This window comes from Cyprinus carpio, chromosome A12, assembly GCF_018340385.1.
Source record: "Cyprinus carpio isolate SPL01 chromosome A12, ASM1834038v1, whole genome shotgun sequence".
In the NCBI taxonomy this organism is placed as follows: domain Eukaryota; kingdom Metazoa; phylum Chordata; class Actinopteri; order Cypriniformes; family Cyprinidae; genus Cyprinus; species Cyprinus carpio.
In genome coordinates this window covers 8,569,879-8,592,574 of record NC_056583.1, presented here as the reverse complement: position 1 = coordinate 8,592,574, position 22,696 = coordinate 8,569,879, and the positions used below count along the sequence as shown (strand labels likewise).

The following is a 22,696-nucleotide window of genomic DNA, read 5'->3' as shown; positions in this document are numbered from 1 at the left end:
CCCACCTTTGCTACATGTTAGTTCAGGTATGATAGTTAATATATGATATAACACTTACAGGTAAACTAAATGAAATCGATTATTTAATAAAGAATGAGGAGTAGCAACCCATACTGTGATCTGAAATACCATGATCTGAATCAACATTTAAAATTTTAACACCATTTTTTACATTTTTACCATAGCGTGTAGCTCTGATAATGCTGAATAAGGGTGGGGCCTGGCCAGGTAGGGTAGGGTTTCTGGGCCTCCTGGACAGGTTTTGCCTCTGCCTCTATGGAAATCACATTCAGGGAAGGGCAATATGACTTACAGTAGGTGGCCATCCAAAACGTCAGTTCTACCACCGCACGTACCGCCGCCGTCGCGTCTGCAAAGTGCATTTGCAGCTTTTGACCGCTAAGTGGCGCATTAACCACAAGTTATCAAACAAGCGCATCAAAGCACATTTTCGAAAATAGACGTCAGCTTTGCCTCGCTGATGTGTTACATTTGACGGCTTCAGTCAGGGAAAATGAAAGACAAACACTACAGTTAAAATATTTAATATTTAATATTCACAGATGAAAGTTTGGTACTTATGAAGTTATGTGCATTTCTTAGGACGAATTCAAGAAGGATAAATGTCAAGCCTGAGCCTGTGTTAATATTTTCTCTAAGCTACATGGTGTTTAACCATATTTTAGATTTGACACATTTAAAAGGTGTGCAGTATTATTTATATTATATGAATTATGTGTTATATTATTCAAAAGAAATTGTGGTTTACTTTGCATCGGAGCATTAAAAGTGGTAGCCTATTTTAGTGAGCTAGGCTACATAACAATTATATGCAAAATGTCAATATTTTCATATATTAGGCCTATATTTTAATTTATATTTTAAAATTCCTTTAATAAAACAACATGCATTTTTGTTATTCGTTACCTGTCCTTTATTTTGACAGATAACTTCTTGGGCAAAAGACATTTGTCTGTACACTGATTAAGAAATTATTGCATATTTAGTCAAACGTGAGGCACTGTATAATTTCGCTCCCATTATTTAGGCCTAATTAAAACAAGAAACGAATAAATTAAACCTGCACGATTTAGCTAAATCTTTGAAACCTTAAAGAATGGATGGATTAATAAAATGTCCTCACGATTAAACTAAAGTTCTCTCATTATAATCAACAAAATGCAAGGTCATTATAATCAACAAAATGCAAAGTGATTTTAAAGGGAGCCTTCTTTACTTGCTTTAAGGGCTGGGTGGTAGCATATGGCCTAAAAAAAAAAAAGGCAGATTTTTTCAGGAAAAATTCAGATTTATGATTTTAATCGATTTTAAAATCAATATTCAAATGACAAAGAAATTTTTCAAAACAAGTTTTAATATAGTTCTTTATCATTCATTTACCAGTCAAATTTATAACTGAGACAAGATGATTAAAAAAAAAAAAACAGTAATGTTATTACCTTAATGCTGGAAAGACCTTTATTTTATTTTATTATTATTTTTTTGTTAATACTAGACCATCATGCATCTAACCATCCACTCGGCGTTAAGAGCTGTTCAGATTAAAAACTGGCAGCTCCGCAGTGAGTCAGACAAAGTGTAAATTTATATTTTCTAGTCTATATTTTCATCTCGTTATGCCGCTGGTTTAGGTTTTTTTTTTTTTTTTTTTCCTCCTTCCTATTATAACTTATTTATAAATAGAGCAGACACTGTCTGTGTCTACACCGGACGCTAGAGTTGTCATGCGCGCCCAGCTGCGCTAAAAGTGTGTCTATCACACTACAGTGTCAAATTATTTGAACGCAGTGTCAGTACATTTCGTCATAAATAGAATGAGGCATCAGTTTTATCTTCATTACAAATCTTGTTTGGTTTTATTTTGGATAATTGCATGTAAAAAATAATTTACGTTGTAATGCAAAATGTGAATTAATATTCATATTCAAGTGTTTGTGCGAAAATTGCTTTGTGGCAAACTTAATGCATGTGCTTGAGCGCGGAATATATTAAGACTTGATTATGTAAATTTAATATAAACCTCTGATTAGTTGAATAATGACAAATGAAGGACTTAGAACTACAAAAATCTTACGTGGGGGCAGACCATTTTTTAGAGTGTATAACCAATACAACGAGTCCTGTTCAGCAAGTTTGATACCCTCATAAGACACTGTCCATATGAAAGAGCAAGAGATTCACACCTTTATCTCGACCCCCACAAGCTATACAGAACTACCCCCAACCCCCTCCAGCTGAACTGAATTTGGTCTGTTTTTTGGCTGCGAGGAACGGTGTGTTGTCATGTTACTGGGCTGAAATATGCCTGCACTTAGCAGCCCTACTCTTTTTATTAATTATTTTCTCGCAGCCCATATTATTTTCACAAGACCATAATAATAATAACAAATTATCAATTGATAATCATTGTTATTTGTGAACGTAGCGTTTGCGTAAGGCTTTAAGACCGCTTCACAGCGCGCGGGACTCTGCTAACTGACCCAACATTTAGCAAGGCAGGAAAACATTCAGTCTGCCTGAAGGAAGACGTATTTCATTGTAAATTAATGCTGTTAAATAGTGAGTACCATGTACTATGAGTTCACTGCTTTTCTGTCATTTAATGTCAGTGTTAAGTATATATAATATGCCAAAAATGGCTCCATTAATGTTTCCTGTCTCTTTGCATTCAATTACAAATTAGGCATGAATCACATAAATAATATATTTAACATTCAAGGTTCACAAAAATGTTGAAAAAATAAATAAATTGCATGATTTTGACTTTACACAACTACCAAATTTTCTATTCTTGTATTTAACTGAAGTTCTTCATACAGAATATCTTGCCAACTTTTTGAATGAAACATCCTTAAACTTGCTAAAGCTGATAAAGAGTTAGAGCATATCAAAGCTTTGTTGTGTCCCACCTGTTCCACCTACTGTAATGCAGTTAATGTTGCTGTCATTTCTTTGCAATCGTCTCAGCATGTGGATATGACTCTGACCCTTTTTATACAAGTAATTCATACGATCACACCAGTCTAGCTTTTTATTTAAGTAGACTCACAGATGGTTGTAAGATTTCACAATTTCAATATCCACCCCTCAGATGGTTACTGTACTGTTCTCCATATATAGCTTGTGTATACTTCAACAGCAAGCTAAAACTCCCCCCTCATCAACGTCACAAACACGGAATGTCCTTTTGCATACGTTAATAAGGGTAGAGTAAAACTATGAAATAAGAAGAAAACAATAAACAATATGAATTGAGATTCACATTGTGTATATTAAGGAATACTTCTTACAAATATTTTGTAATCTAGATCCAAGGTTTCTGCTTATCAGATAACACAAAAATACATTGTCAGGCAAACATTATGCGGTTCAACTTATGTGTCTACGTCAAGGAGATCAGCCCATCGAGGACTATGTGATGGACTTTGTTGAGTTAGCCCAATTGACCAGCATGGACGAGGTATGCCTCATGATCTTTTTCCGAGGAGGGCTGTCTGAGTCACTTAGTTTGATCATGCCATTGCACGAACCTAACTGGACACTGGAAGTTTATATACAGTAGATCTGGCACTTCAACTAAGTGTCTCTGCATTTACTGTGGGTGTTGTGGATGAGGAACATTGCAGTCCTGCAGTACCTCCCATTCCAGAAACGTTCCACGACATGGCCGCCAGCCCGGCATCACTGCACGAGATGGCCGCCAGCCCGGCGTCTCTGCACGAGATGGCCGCCAGCCCGGCGCCACTGCACGAGATGGCCGCCAATCCAGAACCTGCTCCTCGCATGCGGCCTCTAAAGGGAGGTCGGGTCGTGGCACTTCCTCCAGAAATGCCAGCCACAGCTGATCTTTCAGAGTCAGGTCAAGTCCCCCCGTTGACCTTCCGGAGTCAGGTCAAGTCACCGTTGACCTTCCGGAGTCAAGTCAAGTCACCGTTGACCTTCTGAAGTCAGGTCAAGTCACCGTTGACCTTCCGAAGTCAGGTCAAGTCACCGTTGACCTTCCAGAGTCAGGTCAAGTCACTGCTGATCTTCCAGAGTCAAGTAAGGTCACCGCTGATCTTCCAGAGTCAAGTAAGGTCACCGCTGAGCTTCCAGAGCCTCGTCACGTCTCAGCTGAGCTTCCAGAGCCTCGTCACATCTCAGCTGAACTTCCAGAGCCTCGTCACGGATCAGCTGATCATCCAGAGCCTCGTCTCATCCTGTCTGTTGCGCCAAGCAATGTTCTCTCAGCCTGTTGTGTTGCTGTCAAGGGTTGGGTTACTGCTGTGGAACCTGCTGTGGAGGTGGCGGCTACTTCTGCAGAACCTTTGGAGGTGTCAGTAGTATCCAGTAGTATCCAGAGCTCATTGCCTGTCCTGTTATGGCCACGGAGGCCATCCATGAACTCACGGCCTGTCCTGTCATGGCCATGGAGGACATCCACCAACTCACTGCCTGTCCTGTCACAGCCACGGAGGCCATCCATGAACTCATGGGAACTTTCTAACCGCCTGATCACGGCCACGGAGGCCGCCAGTAATCTGTTTATGTTCTCTGTTTCAGTCCCGTCTGATTGACTGTGGTGGTCCTCTGCTCCGCCCTGGTGGGCATCTGTCCCTCATCTGCTCGGCTGTGGTGGTCCTCTGCTCCACCCTGGTGGGCATCTGTCTCGTCTGCTTGGCTGTGGTGGTCCTCTGCTCCACCCTGGTGAGCATCTGTCTCGTCTATTCGGCTGTGGTGGTCCTCTGCTCTGCCCTGGTGGGCTTCTATCCCGTCTGCTCGGCTGTGGTGGTCCTCTGCTCCACCCTGGCTTCCTGCTCTGTTGGCACTGCCTCGGTCCCCGGGCCAGTCCACTTCCACGTGGACCTGGCCTTCAACTCCTCCCCCTGTTCCACCTCGCTTCCACCTCCCACCTGAACTCTGGTCTACTCTCAGTTAGGAGCATCTGGAAGCCACTCCTTGGAGGTGGGGGGGGGGGCTATGACCTGACTCCTCATGATCTTTTTCCGAGGAGGGCTGTGTGAGTCACTTAGTTTGATCATGCCATTGCACGAACCTAACTGGACACTGGAAGTTTATATAGATCTGGCACTTCAACCACGGGGATCTGCATTTGGATGAGGATGTGGATGAGGAACATCGCAGTCCTGCTTGAACTGTTTTATATATATTATATATAAATATATATATATATATATATATATATAGATATATATATATATATATTAGTGGTGGGCATAGATTAATTTTTTTAAAATCTAGATTAATCTCACTGTAATCTAGGAATTAATCTAGATTAATCTAGATTAAAAGGGGCTCATTTGAATTCTGCCAAAGGCATTCAGAATGTGTGTGCTACCCAAATAATGACTAAAAGTAAGTCTTTGAGAATGGGTTTCCCAAGCCAGGTGGCGCATTAGACCAGGGGCTCATCTCCTGTTTACAAAATGCATCACAAACTGCTTGAGAAAGCTGTTCTACTATGAGAATTGGTGATGAAAATAAATGATGTTCAATAAGATGTACTTGTGTTTACTAACTGTTTATTCAGTTAAACATGAATTTTGAACTGTAGGCCTACATAAGAGACCGTGATGAACTGTTTACAGTCAGTAGCTTTGTGTCAATCAGTCCAAGCTTTCTCCTTCTTCCACCAGTCACTCAGGCAGACCAGCTTGTTCACATTTTCTGGTGACAAACTAGATCTCCTCTTCTGCACAATATGGCCTGCTAAAGAAAAAAGTCTCTTGCATGGGACAGTTGTGACAGGAGTCCCCAAGTATTTATGGGCAATGTGGGCTATCTTACCATAGACAGCAGTGTGCTCCGACCACCACTTCAGTGGACACTTATCTAGCCTGGCACTGGGCTCTACCTTGTACCTCTCCACAGTATTGTCTTCTGGTGGTCTCCTCATCTGATTCTGAGTCTGATCCTATCAGTAGCAGGGCTGTTTTCTTCTTGGGTGGCTCAGGGTTCTCCTCCTCGAGTGGATGCAGAGCAGGTTCTTTCCCTTCACCAACTCACTTAGCTTTGCCCACACTGGCTCCCTCTCTGCTCTGGGAAAGCACTCGAGGTCCTTAAATCGTGGATCTAGAGCAGTCGGACAGAACAGAGCAATAAAATATTAGGAGCGCTGTCTGTTCCAACTAGCAATCATCAAGAAGCAAACATAATGTGGTGGTAATTCGTGGTGTCATGGTAATTAATAGGTTAAGTAATTAAATTATGTTATTTAAAATTACATAACGTAGCCTACCTAAAGCGAAGGAGTGAAGTTTCCCAGCTGGCATCGATGAGGTGTACAGTAACGCCGAGGTAGTTATCGTTGTTGACAGATGTCCAGTGGTCCCCAGTCAGTGCTACACACCTTGCCTCTACCATCTTCTCATCTTTTGCGGCTTTCTCTGTGGCGTGCTGGTCATGTATTCTCCTCATGATAGTTCGCCTCGCAGGTAGTTTGTAAGATGGGTCACCCTGTGGCCGCCTGGAGAACAAGCTCGAGCCCATCATCTTCAACCACGCTGATGGGCCGGACAGCTGGTGGCAATCCACTGAGCGAGGAGATTAGTTAGCTTGGCTGATAGAGCTGTGCTGACGGGCTTGCCTCGGTTTCACTCAAACATAGTGTTTAGCACGACTCTTCCCCTGCGCTACATCAGTGCTTGGCCCGGCATCTTCCGCTTTAGCTAAGGGATGCTTTGCGTTTAGGTGGTACTTGAGACTGGAAGAACTCCTACAGTAAACTAATTCCACATTGCACAAAGTGCAAACAACCTTAAGTCTTGTCGAGGTTTCCATTGGGAAGCTTCTTAAAATAAATTTTCCCTGAAGCAAAACCTGCAACTGCATAGCTGCATCCATGTTAGCACGTCACGTTTGATGTGGTAATTTCACAGTAGGCATACACACAGGTTCGACAGACTCGTTCTCCCCCCCTAAAGTGCAATTCGGCTAGGTATACATCCGCGCTAAACTATCAAGGTGAAAACATCATCATAGCTTGCAGTAGTATAGGCCCTGCTCCCAACCCAACTTTGGGGAATAGATTAACAGCAATATTTTTTTTATCGCCTGATAAGAGTTTCACGTTAAAACCGCAGCATTAAACGCCGATAACGGCCCACCACTAAGATATATATATATATATATATATATTCTATATATAATATATATATATATATATATATATTATTTTAGGCAAACGGAGGCGTGATAGGATTTGATGAGAAGGCTAAATGATCAAAACATATAGGCTATGATCAGCTCCACTGTTCTCCGACACGCTGCTCGTTGTTAAAAAAAAATATATAAAAAAATAAATAAAACATTTTAACAAAATGCACCAAATGTTTTTCTAAATTTTACTTTATAAAAAACCAAACCAGAATATATTTTCCATTACATACAAAAACTGAACTATTTTAATAGCTGAAACAGTAGTATAGAAGCTTTTTTTTGGGGAAAAGGCGGGCTACATTAATACATTCCATAATATGAGACCCATGCAGGGGACTCTAATCCACTCTCATCCAACGCGAGTTTTTGAGATCTCATCTGTGAGCATGCTCGTGATAGATGTATTTTCACCATTTTGTTGAGTTTAAAACGTGTGACACATTCGTTCTTCTCTCACTGATCATTTGGTCCCCCCCTACAACATGAAAGAAAGCCATTACAACATGTACATGAAAAATGTAGAAAAACATTGCACCCAACTATGGGGCACCATGTGCGGCAGCAAGCATCAAAACAACAAACAAAAAACAACTCAAGGTTGATCTAAGAAAATGTGTGCAAATATATAGGGCCCCATTCCTCTATTTTGCCCCTGGGACCCCCAATTCACCTAAATCCGCCCCTGATATCAATAGATGACAGATATCTTTGTGATAGTGAAATTACTTTATCTGAGTAACTCAATTTTAGAACTTAAAAACAATAAATCTCCGGAATGGATGGGCGTACCACAGAGTTTTATAAACCGTTGTCTAAAGAATTGTCTCCCATTTTTACTTAAGCATAAAGCATAAAGAAAAAGCATAAAGAAGGAGGCTCTCCCACCGACACTTAACTCAAGGCTTAATTACTTTAATCCGAAACCTAAAAAAAAAAAAAAGAAAAAAGATTTTACTTTTAATGACAATTGGAGTCCCATTTCTCTGCTTAACAATGATTATAAAATTTTAGCTATTATGTTTGCTAAAAGACTAAAATCTGTATTAGGTTCGGTTATAGATGAGAACAATCTGATTTTTTGAACAAAAGACCACACTGTTAACAATCTATTCTTGATTATTAGATTATTCAGACTTAATTCAGGAGGACAGCTTCATTCTTTCTTAGATTCTATAAGGCTTCGATTCTTTAGAGCACCACTTATAATTAATTCATTAGATAAATTTGGTTTTGGGGAAAGGTTTTGCAGAGTAAAGTTAAAAACCCTTTACAATAAACGGAAAAGTGCTTCGATGAAATTAAAGAATGGCATTTCACCTCCAAATGGTTGTAGTTTATTAGTTATTTACAAAGGTTGTCCGTCCCATTTCTTCTTTGTGTGCAGCTTACTGTCAACATTTCGTATGTGAAGGTGGTTTTTTTTTTTATTCAGGGTATCCAGTATAGCAGATTGAGAAATATGTATTAGTACAATTAGCAGATGACACCACCTTATTTTAAGAGATGCTGCTTCCCAAATCCCTATAGCAAATTTAATTATATAATACTGTTTCTCTGAAGTGCTCTGGGTCTTAATCTAAACCATAAGCAAAAATGTTAAATAATGCTATATTAAGACTGTACAGCACCCATCATTTATAATTTTCCAGTTAAATATGAAAAATTACATATTTAGGCACTGTGATAAAACTAAAAATCAAGATAAAAGACGTACCTTGAATTTTGACCCGGTCGTAATATAATAAAAAGCCACCAAAGAATGAGATTTTAGGGCTATGGTGGCAGAGAAGACTTGACCTTGAGAGGGCAGAATACGGCAGAATAAGGCAGAGGGCAATCTCCAGGCCCTTACATACTTTGCACTCTCCTCTATGATTTGTGGAGAATCAAAATTCTATAAATAAACTCACGTTGAGGATAAAATCATGTTAAGTTGGTTGGAAAAACCAAAACCATTATTGTTAAGAAGTCTGTATTATTATTATGGTGGGTTGAATTTCCTGATTTCTCTTTTTGAAAAAACACTTTCAAAATTAATTGGATTAGAACACAGTTTTTGTGTAATCCAAACTCAGTCTGGAAATTTTATCCCCAATTAACTTATTTTCCAAATGAGCTATTCCTAAAGGAGCTGTTATTATGCTTTTTAAGGGACTCTGTTAGATCATCCAGCACTTATCTATATCTTTAGACCCATTTGAAATCCCAGTAGTAGAAAATGGTTTTTTGTCACATCCTTATTCAAGTAACTATAAGATTAGATCGCTTTTTCAAAAGGAGCTTGTAAAAACTCCAATATGTGATGTCTTATTGGAAGAATGTGGTTGATCATATTGATTGGAAAAAAAGTCTGGATCTGTCTTCCTCCAAAAAATAATAACTAACAAGGGGTAGAGCAATTATCATTAAAATATTTACCCACGATTTTACCCAGATAAAGTATTTTTTGAAAAGGTTTTTAAGTCAGACATAGATTACAAATGGTTCTTTTTGTGGTGCACCTATTGAAACTGATATGCCATATCGTTTGGCCGATTGATTCCTCCCCCACAGCTATTGCGGATGGACTTCTCGTATGTTATCAATCACCGTGTGCTCCAGGGTTTTCTCTCTGTGTTTTTACGGAATGTACTGTTTAGGAGCTTGATACAAAAAAGCCGAGACAATTAATGAAGTATGTAGTATTACCCGATTATTTACTTGCTTGCACAATTGCATATGCACCCTCAGTAACTTTACTCATCAAAAGTGCTTTATATATTGTTTTTGAAAAAGAGTTCAAAAGGACATTCAACATATTTCAGCTTCCAAAAATTTCTATCGGCTTTTAAACAGTTACTTTAATTAATCTTTCTATTTATTTTGCGATCAACCAGCTTTTCTTATTGTGTATTAGTGTATGTTTAATGTGACAGATAAGGTCTATACAATGGTTGATTTCGCACTGCGGACAATGTCCCCCTCCTTTATAAGTCAAGGATTGCTATGTCTCACCCCTTGTACCCCACGCACGCACTCGTGGTAACTTGGAATGAATGTCGAGCACACAAAAAGAAACAGACAAAAAAAAGATGTTTTAGGGAAGGACAACCACGCACACGCACCCCCCCACCCCCGTAGCCATTAGCACCAACACAGTGACTTTTCTTACATTTATTTGCTGACACTCTCCTCGAATTGACACCTTCCTACAACTAGTTTGGCTTCCCAGATAATACATGTTAAAAATGACAAAATTGGACTTCTACATGTTGTTTTTCTCAGAAAGAAAATAAAGGGGGAACTACATTTTACCAGTAATTTTGACTTGCCTGCACACTGTTTTAAAGCTTTCAACTGTTAGTGATACAGCTACAGGTAAGTGAACCCTTCAGTTGCTCGTTGCTGTGAGACAAGGTGCATCTCATAATTAAATGTTTTTTTTTTTTTTTTATTTGTGTCAACTTGCCTTACTATTAAAATATCAATACAATACAATTCACTATCTATAAAAAAATCTATGAAGGACTGATGTTTTTGAAAATTATAAGTACATTTAATGGAAATTAATAGAATAAATGCTATAATTAAATCAACTTAAATAAAAAAAAAAAAAATTAAAACGGCCCCAAGGGAGGATGGATGCGTATGAGTAATTTTGGGGGAGCCATGGCGGGACCTCGGTAGGCAGCCAGGAATTATGTACTGCTTTTCGTCCGGGATGTTTGTTCGTGCAAGGAGGCGGAGCATCGCGTGACATACACACTGCCACGGTAAAGGGTGAGGAAGTTATTGACTCTACATCCAATAAAAACGCTTCAATTATTGTTTTGTCGTTTTCGTGGTTAACTTCCGTTTGGGACTCTGACTAGGAATCTATCATTGAGCTGAGAGGATTCTCAGGTTAAAGAGGGACCCGTGCTGCACATCGTGGTGGTGGGATTTCAACATTAAAAAGGGCTGTCAGGTAATAGAGAGCCTCATGTTGGTTAATAAATATATTAATCTGCTATAAACAGTGTGGTGCGTCACTATCACCTTACATAAAGGTGGCTTTCCATTTGCATCGCTGTGTTATTTACCATGGCTTACTCTGATATTGCAGTTGTAGAAAAAAGAGCAGCTGGCTTAGGAGGGCACTGAATGATTAATGACTCGAAATAATAAACAATGCCTGTAATTCAGTGCTGATAGTGACAAAAAAAAGGGTTTGTTCGCGGGGAGATCAAGCCAGCTACTGCCTTCCCCCCCTCCCCCGCCCACCCTCCATCACCTCCACCACCAAGAGCAACCACACACTAGACTTATTTGTTGTTTACGGGAGGTAAATGGTTTTTTATACTGTACAAAACTGTCTTTTCTATTGCCCTTACCACCAACACTAAAGACCTACCCCTTACAGCAAAACTACTGCCAATATTTTTGAATTTCATAAAAGCACTGTTTTGGGTATGTTTTTTAAGCCTTTTGGTTTTATGGGGACACAGGACTGTGGTCCTCATAAAACCATGTTTATGTTGTGTACCCCATGTCATATATACACATTTGTGTCCTCATAAAAACATACTAGTACCAGTACAAGCACACACAACGCGCACAAAGCCGTTTATAACATGTTTTTTTTCACCCACAAAAGTTATCAAAGTAGAATATCACTTATTGTTTGAGTATTTGTTTATTTCCGTTTGTGCACTCACATCGAAACAACTTTCGTCATAAGTCCATAGAGCAAAAACTTACTTGTATCTTCATCAGCATGTAACTTTCTCATGATGTCTGCCATGTTGAGATCCACCAAGTGAACGCTGAACTTCTGGCCGTACACGTGGGGTCTCCAACGTCAGTACTGAGGTTGCTTCGGTTTTTTTGTCCTGCAAGAGTTAGCTCCAACTTTCATGAACACACCGTGTCTGGACAGTTTCTAGATATGGCCTTTAAGTAAGTAGCTGATTAGGGTGTTTAATTAGGGTTGGAAAGCTCTCTAAACTCTTGCCATTGTCCAAATACCGCATTGCTGTCTTTGCGCTGACCCACTTTCTTACCTTATATGACATATTTCCTGTATTTGGTCCAATTGGGTCAAGTGCGCATAATGACCACATCTCTTTTCTTTACCTGATGGGACAGACACGTTACAGTGTTGTAAAATATGCCAAGTGTTTACACGAGCTTAATTTTTAACTTTCAATACTTTGCATTTTAAAATCAACTTACTAAATGTTTGTTCAGACGTCCCTATAACAGATGGACACAATTTAATTTTGTGGTTGATTCGATCTAAGTGATAAAAAGCAGTTGCAAAATGTTGACAAATAGATTATCACTAGGGATACACTGAAATTAACCATTCTTGGCACGAAGCGAAATCGAACAAAATGGGAACACGGGGCCAAAAGCCAAAACTACCAGCCTTTTTTTTTTTTTCCACCATTGCATAAAAGTAAATAGAGCAAAATGTGCTTTTTGACTGTTTTGCTTGCTTTTAAAAAAAAAAAAAAAAAAAAACGTTATAAAACAACAATTTAAAAAACATGTTCTAACATGGAACAATTTTTATTCATTCTAGCAGGACATTATACCAACAAAGCACCAATTTAACTTAAAATTAATAAGTTGGTATAAAAATATTCTTTCGCGCCCAATCAGCATCCCCTTTGCTTGAATCAGGGCATGTATTTTTACTCAGTCCTTGCTGACGAAGAAACTTCATTTAAAACATTAGGACAATACCAGAGAAAAGAAATTTACAGATCCTAATTTTGCACACTATGTGTGGAATTTTATAATACATAGTATTGTACAATCAGCCCTATCGGCTGAGTCTACACCCATTTTAAAACAAAGCATTGTGTAAACTGTTTTAGATGTTGGGTTTTTTGTTGAGCAGCTTAACAGACATCAAGATGGCGGACATACAAAACAATAGTGTATTTTACACAACCACAATACCACAGAACTAACGGTATGACATTGAGGAATAGTCAGACCTGCTAAAAAGAGTCTTCTTTCAGTTCATACCCTACAACAGTCCAACAGCAATCCGTGCGTAATGAGTCCAAAGTGTCCACCTGTTGTATATACAATCGGTAAATGTTGTTTTCCACAGTGCAAGTGTCAAAATAGTCCCTGGTTGGTAAGTAAATCCACACGATGGTTTCTTTATAAACACAGGCAATAAACAACAAATAGCGACCTGCTTCCTGGGTGAGGTGTCAGGCATCTCCTCTTAGGCCACACTACTCCCTTTAAATGGAGAGGCTACTGTAAGCGTATCAGACCTGGAACCAGACAATTAAAGATTCGATCACAGGGACCATGGTTGAAACATGAGGAGCCGAAGTCCTCATAAAGGCAAAGGATGTTGTAAATTATTATCTAGTAGGCAACAAGTCAGAATCAAGTCCACTACTCTTTCACAGACACGCTTTCAACATTAACACCATTAGAACAATTATTGACATTTTCAATTTCGGAAAAGAGATTGTCAAATTTGGGGCAAAGTAGTCAAGATTGATGGTCAAAAGAGATGCAAAGCCTGACCCATCACATGTAAACCCATGAGAGTAAACAAGAATCGTTGGGTTGCCTTCCCCCCACCTAGCAGAACCAGACTGAAATTCCTAAGGGGACCATTTTAACCTCTGGTCTCCACAGAACATCCTTATGTCATAAGAAAAGCAGAGAAACTATCTTTTACAGATGAACACAAAAAAGAATTCTAAAGTAAAATCAGTCCATTGCTTAACTCCATTATCATTTATAGAAACCCACACATTTGACTAATCATGTTTCTAATCACTTATTGTGTATGTCTTTTTTAATAAAAAACTATTGAATAGCTAAGTATTCTATTCATTTTTAGTATGTGTGCATGTTTCGAATCTTCTTGCTGACAAATCAATTTTCTGGCCATCAGTTCTTTGTCACAATGTATCATATTCTTCTCATAGGAATCATGTTCAAAATTATACCCGGCAGAGCAGGAAAATTCGGACCACGTGATTGATAAGATAACATATTAGATGTTATGAATGGGTAGGACAAACTCGTAACACACCCGAGCAAAGGACAATATCTAATTGGTCAAGACAACATTTGAGGTATGGCCAAAGGTCTAGTTAACATACTCAGGACACCAATCAAATTTTGCTTTTATCTATGGCTTGTCAGCTGCTGCTTTTTTAGTCATCACTTTTAGCGTTCTTCGAGCGCCGTTCCAGCGTGCTTCGGCCTGCACGCCTGGCTGCTACTTAGGCCATTGATGAGGAAGAAAGCACCACCTTAGTCTCGTCAAACTTCTGTTTTTTTACTTTAGTTTCTTTTCTTTTCCGTTTGAGAGTTGCGTGTTTCTGACGTTAAGTTTTTGTAGCGCCGATGTCCTCCAGTTATGACCTCGAGCGTGCCAGTCTGAAAAACCTTCAACCAGCCCAAAAATAAGCATCGTCCGCCAAACGCCCAACCATGGGCTTCCCAAGACATCACGTTCAACGGACTACTAACTTCCAGCCAATCAGCAACCTCGGGAAACCCCCTTTTCACGACAACGAGGGAACCCCCTTTTCACCAGGCATCACAAGTAAACGTACCTCCAAGACTAAACTGAACTGGTGTATCTAATATAATTTTAACCTCATTGAGGAACTCAATTAAGTGATTGATGGTTGTTCATGTCTATGCAATTTTCAAGTATTGCTGTAAACTTGGGATTTCAGAGAAAAAGCATTTTCATTCTCTTAAAACCTCATTCTTTCCTAACTTTCTATCTTCCTGCAACTTGTGTGAAATGTGTGAAGTGCGTGTGCTTATGTGTTAGATTAGTTCATATGTCTTAGATTTATCTACATAAATCCATTATTCATATTGAAAAGAGAAAGAATCTTGTGTTTTTGTGCTTACAAGTTAATGTCTTAACCTGCCGATCTTGTTACTGTGCTAATTAATAGTGGTTTTCACTATACTTTGGATATTAATATTCCATTGCAGAGTAAATGTTATACGGCCTCGTTCCACGAATCGCTGGCCGTCTCAGTGCATCAGCCGGGAAAACAGTGATTCTGTTCAAATTCCCTTTAAAATCTTAAATGATTCCCTTTGGAGATAAATTGATCCCTGTTTCCCTTACACTACTTCCTGCTACCTGTCATGTGACCCTTGCTCACAGACAGGAGAGTCTCAGTTCTTAAAGGCAAACGCTTACATTTAACAAGGAGTAAAATGGACAAGGACAAATGTAAAACCATTTAAACTCTGATTACACCAATATACTGCTTTATACAGAGTGGTAAACACATGTCCCTTATGTGGGCACTGTCACATAGACCCCTCCCCCAGCCTACGGTGTGTGAGGGAAAGAAAGTCCATACCATCCAGGATTTGCCACACTTATATTCCTTATTGTAGGTTACCCCTCCTGTGTGCATAAAATTGTCTTTGAAAGAAATTACTTAAAACCAGGCCTTCCCCCATAGGCACATGGTAAATGGAGGAGGCATAAGAGGGGCACTTAAGAGAGGAGGGACTCTAAACCAAGACTGGGTACCTGGGGACAGGTTAGCGCTGTCCTCCCTGGGTATACATTAGACCCAGTCACTCTGGCGTTGTGGTCCTTCCTGGCAACCTCCTAGCTCCTGGCTTCGTTGAGAAAGTTGGGAAGCCGTGTTGGTTTTTGAAGATTGATGATGAGTCTATGATGATGATGATGATATGGCGGTTGTGATGACTTGTTGGCCCCTTCACTGTCCACACCTGCTCTTCCTCCGGACAGTGGATGCCATCATCCACAAAACTGCCAGACGTCCCCTCCGGATGGATGGCCACCAGGTGACTTCCATAAACCCTCAAAAGAGGCTTTACCCTTCCGTGATCTTTTCGGGGATTTGAGGATGGAGCGGCATAAAGTAGTAGGGGCACTAGTGATCCAGGAATGAGGGGTAGACATATAAAGACAAAAAAAAACGTTTTGGATGGTGCTCCTTTGCAGTCGGGGTTGTTTGGAGGTCAAAGAAGTGCATGAAGCCTCAGTTTGAAGAAATGGCTGGTGTGTCATCAGCTTGGGCCTCCAGAAGTTCCTCTTTTGAAAATGGTAAACCTGGAGTAGATGGTTTTGGGTTTAAGGTTGTCTTGTACGATGGTGGTTTTTTTTACGTTGTCACTACCAGATGACGAAGTGTGTAGGCTGCAGCTGTAGACAGTTTGAGTGCCTCTGGGCTGGTTGATGGTGCCCTGAGTGACACAGAGTACAGCTGGACATCTCTGTTCCCGTTTTCTCGCTCCCAATGTTTTTGTCCCTTTTTTTCCCGCAATAAGCAATCCCTTCACCTCTTTCGCCAGTGTCTTCAGCACCGTTCTGACATATTCCTCCATTCCTGCATTCTAGGTCCACAGCCCTCTTTAAAACAACATCTCCCAGTTAAAATTACTTTCAACAGAATCATAAAAAAATTTTCTCCAGTTTTAACACAATTTCTATTAAGCACCAACCACAAGCTCTTTTTTTTATGTTTCACAACCACATTTCTGTTCATCCTGAAACCTCCCAGCTGTGGTATACAGGTACTTAGTATACGGAGCAGTGGTAAGTAAAAGCGTTTTGTTTTGTTTTTTATACGCCAATGTCTTTTCTATCACCAAACTAAACCCATTCAGTAGCAATCATCCCCGTACGGGACACCCATATGTAACGTCCCGCTTTATCTTCTGGAGTCTACCACAATTTAAAACAAGACTTGTTTAACATGTTTAGATGTTGGTGAGCCGCTTAAAGACATAAAGGGACTGGCTGCCATAAAACAACAATAGTGTATTTACACAAAACAAACTGACACAGAACTAAAACACGACACGGTTATACAGTGAGAATAGGCAGACTGCTAAAAGAGATCTTGTTTTATTATTATTTTTTAATCCATTAAAACCATAGAACGGGTTCTCTCAAAGCCTTGACACCCCCCGAACTTCACGATGTAGGAAGGTCATTTCAAAAATCCCACATGGTCCCTTAATAATCCTAAACCCATGCGAAGAATGCTCCTTGATCTGAGAGGCTACTTCCTGCTACCTGTCGCTGTGATCGCTCAGTTCTTAAAGAAAACCACAACACATTTAAACGGAGTAAAAATAGACAAGGACAATATGTAAAACCTATTAAACTCTGCTTACACCAATATAATGCTTTATACAGAGTGGGTAAAAACATGTCCCTTATTGTGGCCCTGTCTAACAGAGTATTAACAGCAGCTATTTGTAATGATTAGTATCATTATTATAATTTTACTTTTTATTTTTATTTTATCGAACAACCGAAAAATCACAATCCTTAAACATTTATAAATTGTTGATGGAGTTTTCTCGCTTCTTCTCCAGCGTTTTATTTTTGGCAGAAACCGCGCAGGAAGAACTCAGCGATTCTTTTTGTTGACAGCAGATTTATAAATGAGTGACCCCCCCCCCCCCCCCCCCCCCCCCCCCCCCCCCCCCCCCCCCCCCCCCCCCCCCCCCCCCCCCCCCCCCCCCCCCCCCCCCCCCCCCCCCCCCCCCCCCCCCCCCCCCCCCCCCCCCCCCCCCCATTCGAATACGTTGTACGTATCGGCATTGTCCACATGCCTTGTAAAAAATTCATAAAAATGTGACTGAGCAAACTAACGAGTAACACTGGTTCGCGCCGATTTTCCTCACGCTTTGGTCTTTGACCCTGGGGAACTAGCAGATCTACTGCGATTCATTCAGCACTGGCGAATACAGGCAATTCGTGCGTGTTTAGAAAACATAACATTCTGCTGTTTATTTACTAATTGTTTATGGCCCCATCGTTTTGCTGTATCTTAAGCGTGACAGTGCCGCACAATGTGCTGATAAAAACCGGAGCGTGGAAGGATGATGTTTTATGTTAATGAAAGTACAAACACTATATAATAAACAATATTTTATCATCAAGATACATAGGGAATATAGGTACATTTGGATTCTTGCAGAATGAGTAGAGGTAGGGCATCAGCTTCACCTTAAATTAATTTGTTTTTTGGATTGGCGCTTTTTATATGACTTATGTTTTTTTTTCCACTCTCAAAAGCGCTAATCTTATACAAGTGATTTTTTTTTTTAAAAAATGCAATAAACATTTTTAAATATCTCAAAAATACTTCTTTTGATATCTTTAAAGTAAGTTGATGGGTTTTTTTGTTAGTTTTTTTGTTTTTTGTAGCCTAAATTTTGCCAAAATCTAGAAGAGATGATGCTGTATTGGATGACTACAAAGAGGTTATTGGCTAACGTTACCTGATCTCTTTATAACTTTTCTTTTTGAGTAAAGAAAATGCTCTACTTTATTATTGTTATTATTAGTATTATGTACATATTATTATTATTATTAGGCAAATTATAGGCAAAGAATAAAAAAAACAAAAAAAAAAATTATTAACCAGTATTTTCTTCCACCCAGACCGGTTTCAGAGCGGTGTGTATATCAGAGCCTTGAGGAACAGAAAAGTTAAAATATAGATTCTCGCCGGAGGAACCGATGGATTTTTTTTCTTCTTAAGCTTTTCAAGCCCTTACTATTTACACCCTGCTCAAAAACTCTCACGCTTTTTGAATACGGTGGCAAAACCTTTGAATATGAAATTTGCTACAGGTCGCGGAGTTAGTCACATCTAGAATATTTGGGTTGAACTGTTCTGAAACAATGTTGTAAATACAACTTAACCACTGATTTCTAGTTGTGTTCTTCTTTGGAAAGCCAAACAAAGTAGTTTTGCTTTCACAACGAAACACACAGTGTCTCCATCGACATGGTGGCGGCAGCAACAATGCTACAGCAAGAATAAAAAGTTACTTTCTTCTTTGCGTGAACCTCTGGCGGCAAGAGGTAAAATCTTCCCACACTGAAGCGTGGAGCATGTGGGAGGCGGTTTAAACGTGAGGTGTTTTAGGAGGGTGTGGATGAGTCTTGAACTTCTTTTATAAAGAATATCTCTTTGGGTTTGAGACTTTGTCTTGCAACTTTAGGGATCTTATCGGTCCAGCAGCAACTTCTGTAACCTCAAGAAAAAAAAAGGAAAACTTGAAATCACATCATATGACCACTTTAAATGCACAAGACTGCTGACATGTCTGCCTTATAAAGTCATGCTTTCCTCATCGCTGGTTTTGTTGGTTGTATCATATCATTGTTGGAACAATATATATTTGGTCTTTAGAACATTCAGTCCTAATTATCACCACCTCATTTGCACCAAGAAACATTTATGCAACCGCTTTGTTTTACTTACCATTATTATAGGTAATATCTACATTGTTATGTATAGATTTATTTTTTTTTATGAAAAGGTTTCGGGGACCTCAAATGTGCTGGGTGATTTGACAAGGGGTAGGTTAGGACCACTGGCCCTTCCAGTTAATAAGTTTGGTTGGATTTTTTATGTTATTTATATGTCTATTAGGAGTAGGTGCTAAACCTAGTTTTAAAGGAATTGGCACCTGAATTTGTCCTTTGTATTCTGCTTTTTATTTTTGTATAATTTACCCGTACGATTAGAATTCAGAAATGTCTTAATTATTGGAATTTTATTCGCTTGAGTTATTTTTTTATTCAGTTCCATGCTAATACCAGTTTTTAAAGTTTATTTATGATTTTCATTTCCATTATTATGGTACTGCTGCTAAAATAGCCATTTTTTTTATTTTTTTTGTTATATTTATGTTTTTTTTAATTTTGTTATTTTATATTGTTTGTTATATTTTTGGTACTAGTTCCCTCTGTCTGTTACTGTTATGCATGTCAAGTCCTGCCTTTATTTATATAGCACTCTATACAATACAGTTTGTCAAGCAACGAGGTGTTAAACAGGAAAACGTGTGCTGATAATGCAAAGAGGACAATGAAAACAAGTCTGTTTATGGTTAAGTCAGTTCATTGTTGATTCAGTGATAGTCCAGCTCCAGTTCAGTTCTCTTTGCGTAGGTGTCTGTACAGTCAAGTCAACAATGATGTAGGAATTTGTGTCCCCAACTAAGGCAAGTGGCAAGAATATCATTGACAAATGGAGAAAAAACCTTAGGAAGCAGGTCAGGGGGTAGTTCTCCTCTTGCCAGATAAGCCGGCGCAGTGGTTTAATTCCAGGCTGTGCATCAGATTGAACAGGGGACTCGTCTGGTTCGTGATCTTCTGCCAATGGCGTGAGTCTTCACCGGGGTCTAATCTCTAGGGTGTAACAAAGTACACTTTTTAACATCAGTCAATCAGAAAAAGCATTTTATACTGAGAACTTTAGTAGGTTAAATTAAAATGTCGGTATATTAACACAACTTAGTGCCGCGGGACATTGTCCAGTTAAATTTGATGGTGACTGTTTATGGACTGCAGTCTTCCAAGTCATTCCAATAGATTTTCAATGGACTTTAAGTCTGGATCTGACTCAGGCCATGCAAGGACATTCACGCAGGTTCTCTGTTCAACCACTGTAAGTTGTCAGGTTTTCCATCTGCTTGCGGTTGTCATGTTGAAAGGTTTTTTTGACAACTTTCTTTCATGATCAGCATTTTTTCCTCAATAATTTGACAGTACTTTGCCCCATTTGCTCCATTTTTTCCTTCTATCCTGATCCAGTCCCTGCTGCAGACAACACCTACATAACTGGATTTTACCACCTCCATGCTTCTTGCTGTAGAATGCCGTTGTTTTGATGGTGAGTTGTATTGACTTCCACCAGACATATCGTTTGGTGTTGAGGTATCTTCATTTAGTCTCATCTACCTCAAATCTTCCAGGGTTTTAGATCCTTTGCTAATTCCTGTATTTTTTAAATGTTTGTGTTATATCTTTCACTTGGATGTTATAAGTTGCACTGAGTAATAACAAGAATCGACTCGGTGAACCTAGAATTACCCCCCAAAAAGCAATTGGGACACGAACAGCCGCCAGATTAATAACGCCCCCCAAAAATAGCATTGTAAGAACTAAGAGTGCAAGGGACTAATATTTTTTTTACATTTATTCTTAGAAGTCAGCCTGGTTTGGCCAGGCGGGAAAGAACCTACATATTCCTGTGGGGCGACTTAAGCGTTGGAAGGGTAGGCCCTACCGGCTACTGGGACCAGGAACACTGCCAGTAATTTTTCGAAACGTTCTAAGCTGGCTTGCCTAGCCCATTGCTGACGGAGGCTCACCAGCCTTTGGTGACTGTGATGAGCCGCTACCGGCCACATTTTCTGTTTCAGTGTGATATTGATCGCTGGTCCGGACGAGCACCCGAAGGTCGCCTGGTATGCCGTAGGTCACCGTGTCGCGTAGTGATCGCATATTTTTGTTAAGGCCCCTGCCTTTTTAGTGGGCGATGCACAAATAGCGTGAACCGACGAAAACCTATTTTCCTAATGAATAATAGTTAAGCAGAAATAGAGCAACATCACGAATATGCGACGTTTGTGCTCCTCTCAGAATGGCAGATATATAGGTTCGCTTTAAATTAACATTCATTTATTTATTTTTGTTTTGTTTATAGCTAAGCCTGATATTATTATTATATACAGAATTATTTATCAATTCAGATTAGTAATATTTGACCGCCGTGCCGCTGGCCGCTGATAAATGGCGTTAAATTTAAGTCAGTTGTTGTTAAAGTGAAGAGAACGGAAAACTCATCCCCAGTTGGCACATTATAACGGATTAGGTAGCCCGTTAGTATTTCTGAATGTAATAACATGAGGACTTATACAACAATGACCATTATGAATATAACATTTTTGTAACCATCTTTACAAACACCATTCAAAAATGTATTTTAGCCATGTTTTAATGTAGGATAGTCGTCGGCTAAAGTCCTCTCATCAAAACATGCAATAAGACCTCTACACAATGGATCTAATCAGTTGCGCTATGTTGTTAACTGTGGGGTAGTAATAAGTGCCTATATAACCGGAACAGAGCTCTGGGCTAATCTAGGCTCATTCAGGGTTATAAATTTTTTTCAGTTCCATTGCATCTAGAAAATGACTTTGGTGCCATTTAGCATTACTTATGATTAATTCTGCTATTATGCTCCATTGTTCAAACTGCTACTATTTAAAATGTTTGATATAAAGCCCTTTACTTGTGACAATTTATAGGTATGTTTCTGTTTAAAAAAATTTGAATTATGCTGGCCCATTCAATACCATTGCATTGGAAACAGTAGAGCGTTCACCGTGCCATTGCGCGCTATTTGTATGCACGTTGTGACATTTACCCTTTGTAACTTATAACTCCTTGAGATCTTTCTTTGATCAGTTTCTCGTGCGATATTGAAGTTCAAGTTTGAACTTAAAAAAGGTTTAAATGCTTAAATTATTTCTATAGATATGACATAATATGTTATCCAGGTTTTAATTAAACGTTTGATTTCTCCCGAATTAGATAATATATGTTATCTTATGTTTATTCTTGTAAATAGTGTATTCATTCTTTAAATTTTGTTTGAAAAAGGGGCAGTCCAAATTATTATTATCAATATTGCGTTTTTAGCTTCACCTTCGATTTATATAGCTGTAATTATTATTCTAAAAA

General features: G+C 39.2%; 1 protein-coding gene across 1 annotated transcript in view; it reads left to right on the top strand.

Annotated features, from left to right (window-relative positions):
* avl9 (AVL9 homolog (S. cerevisiase)) overlaps nucleotides 1-22,696 on the top strand; it is a 700,673-nt gene that overhangs the window by 621,882 nt on the left and 56,095 nt on the right. The gene's annotated exons all lie outside the window — the stretch shown is intronic.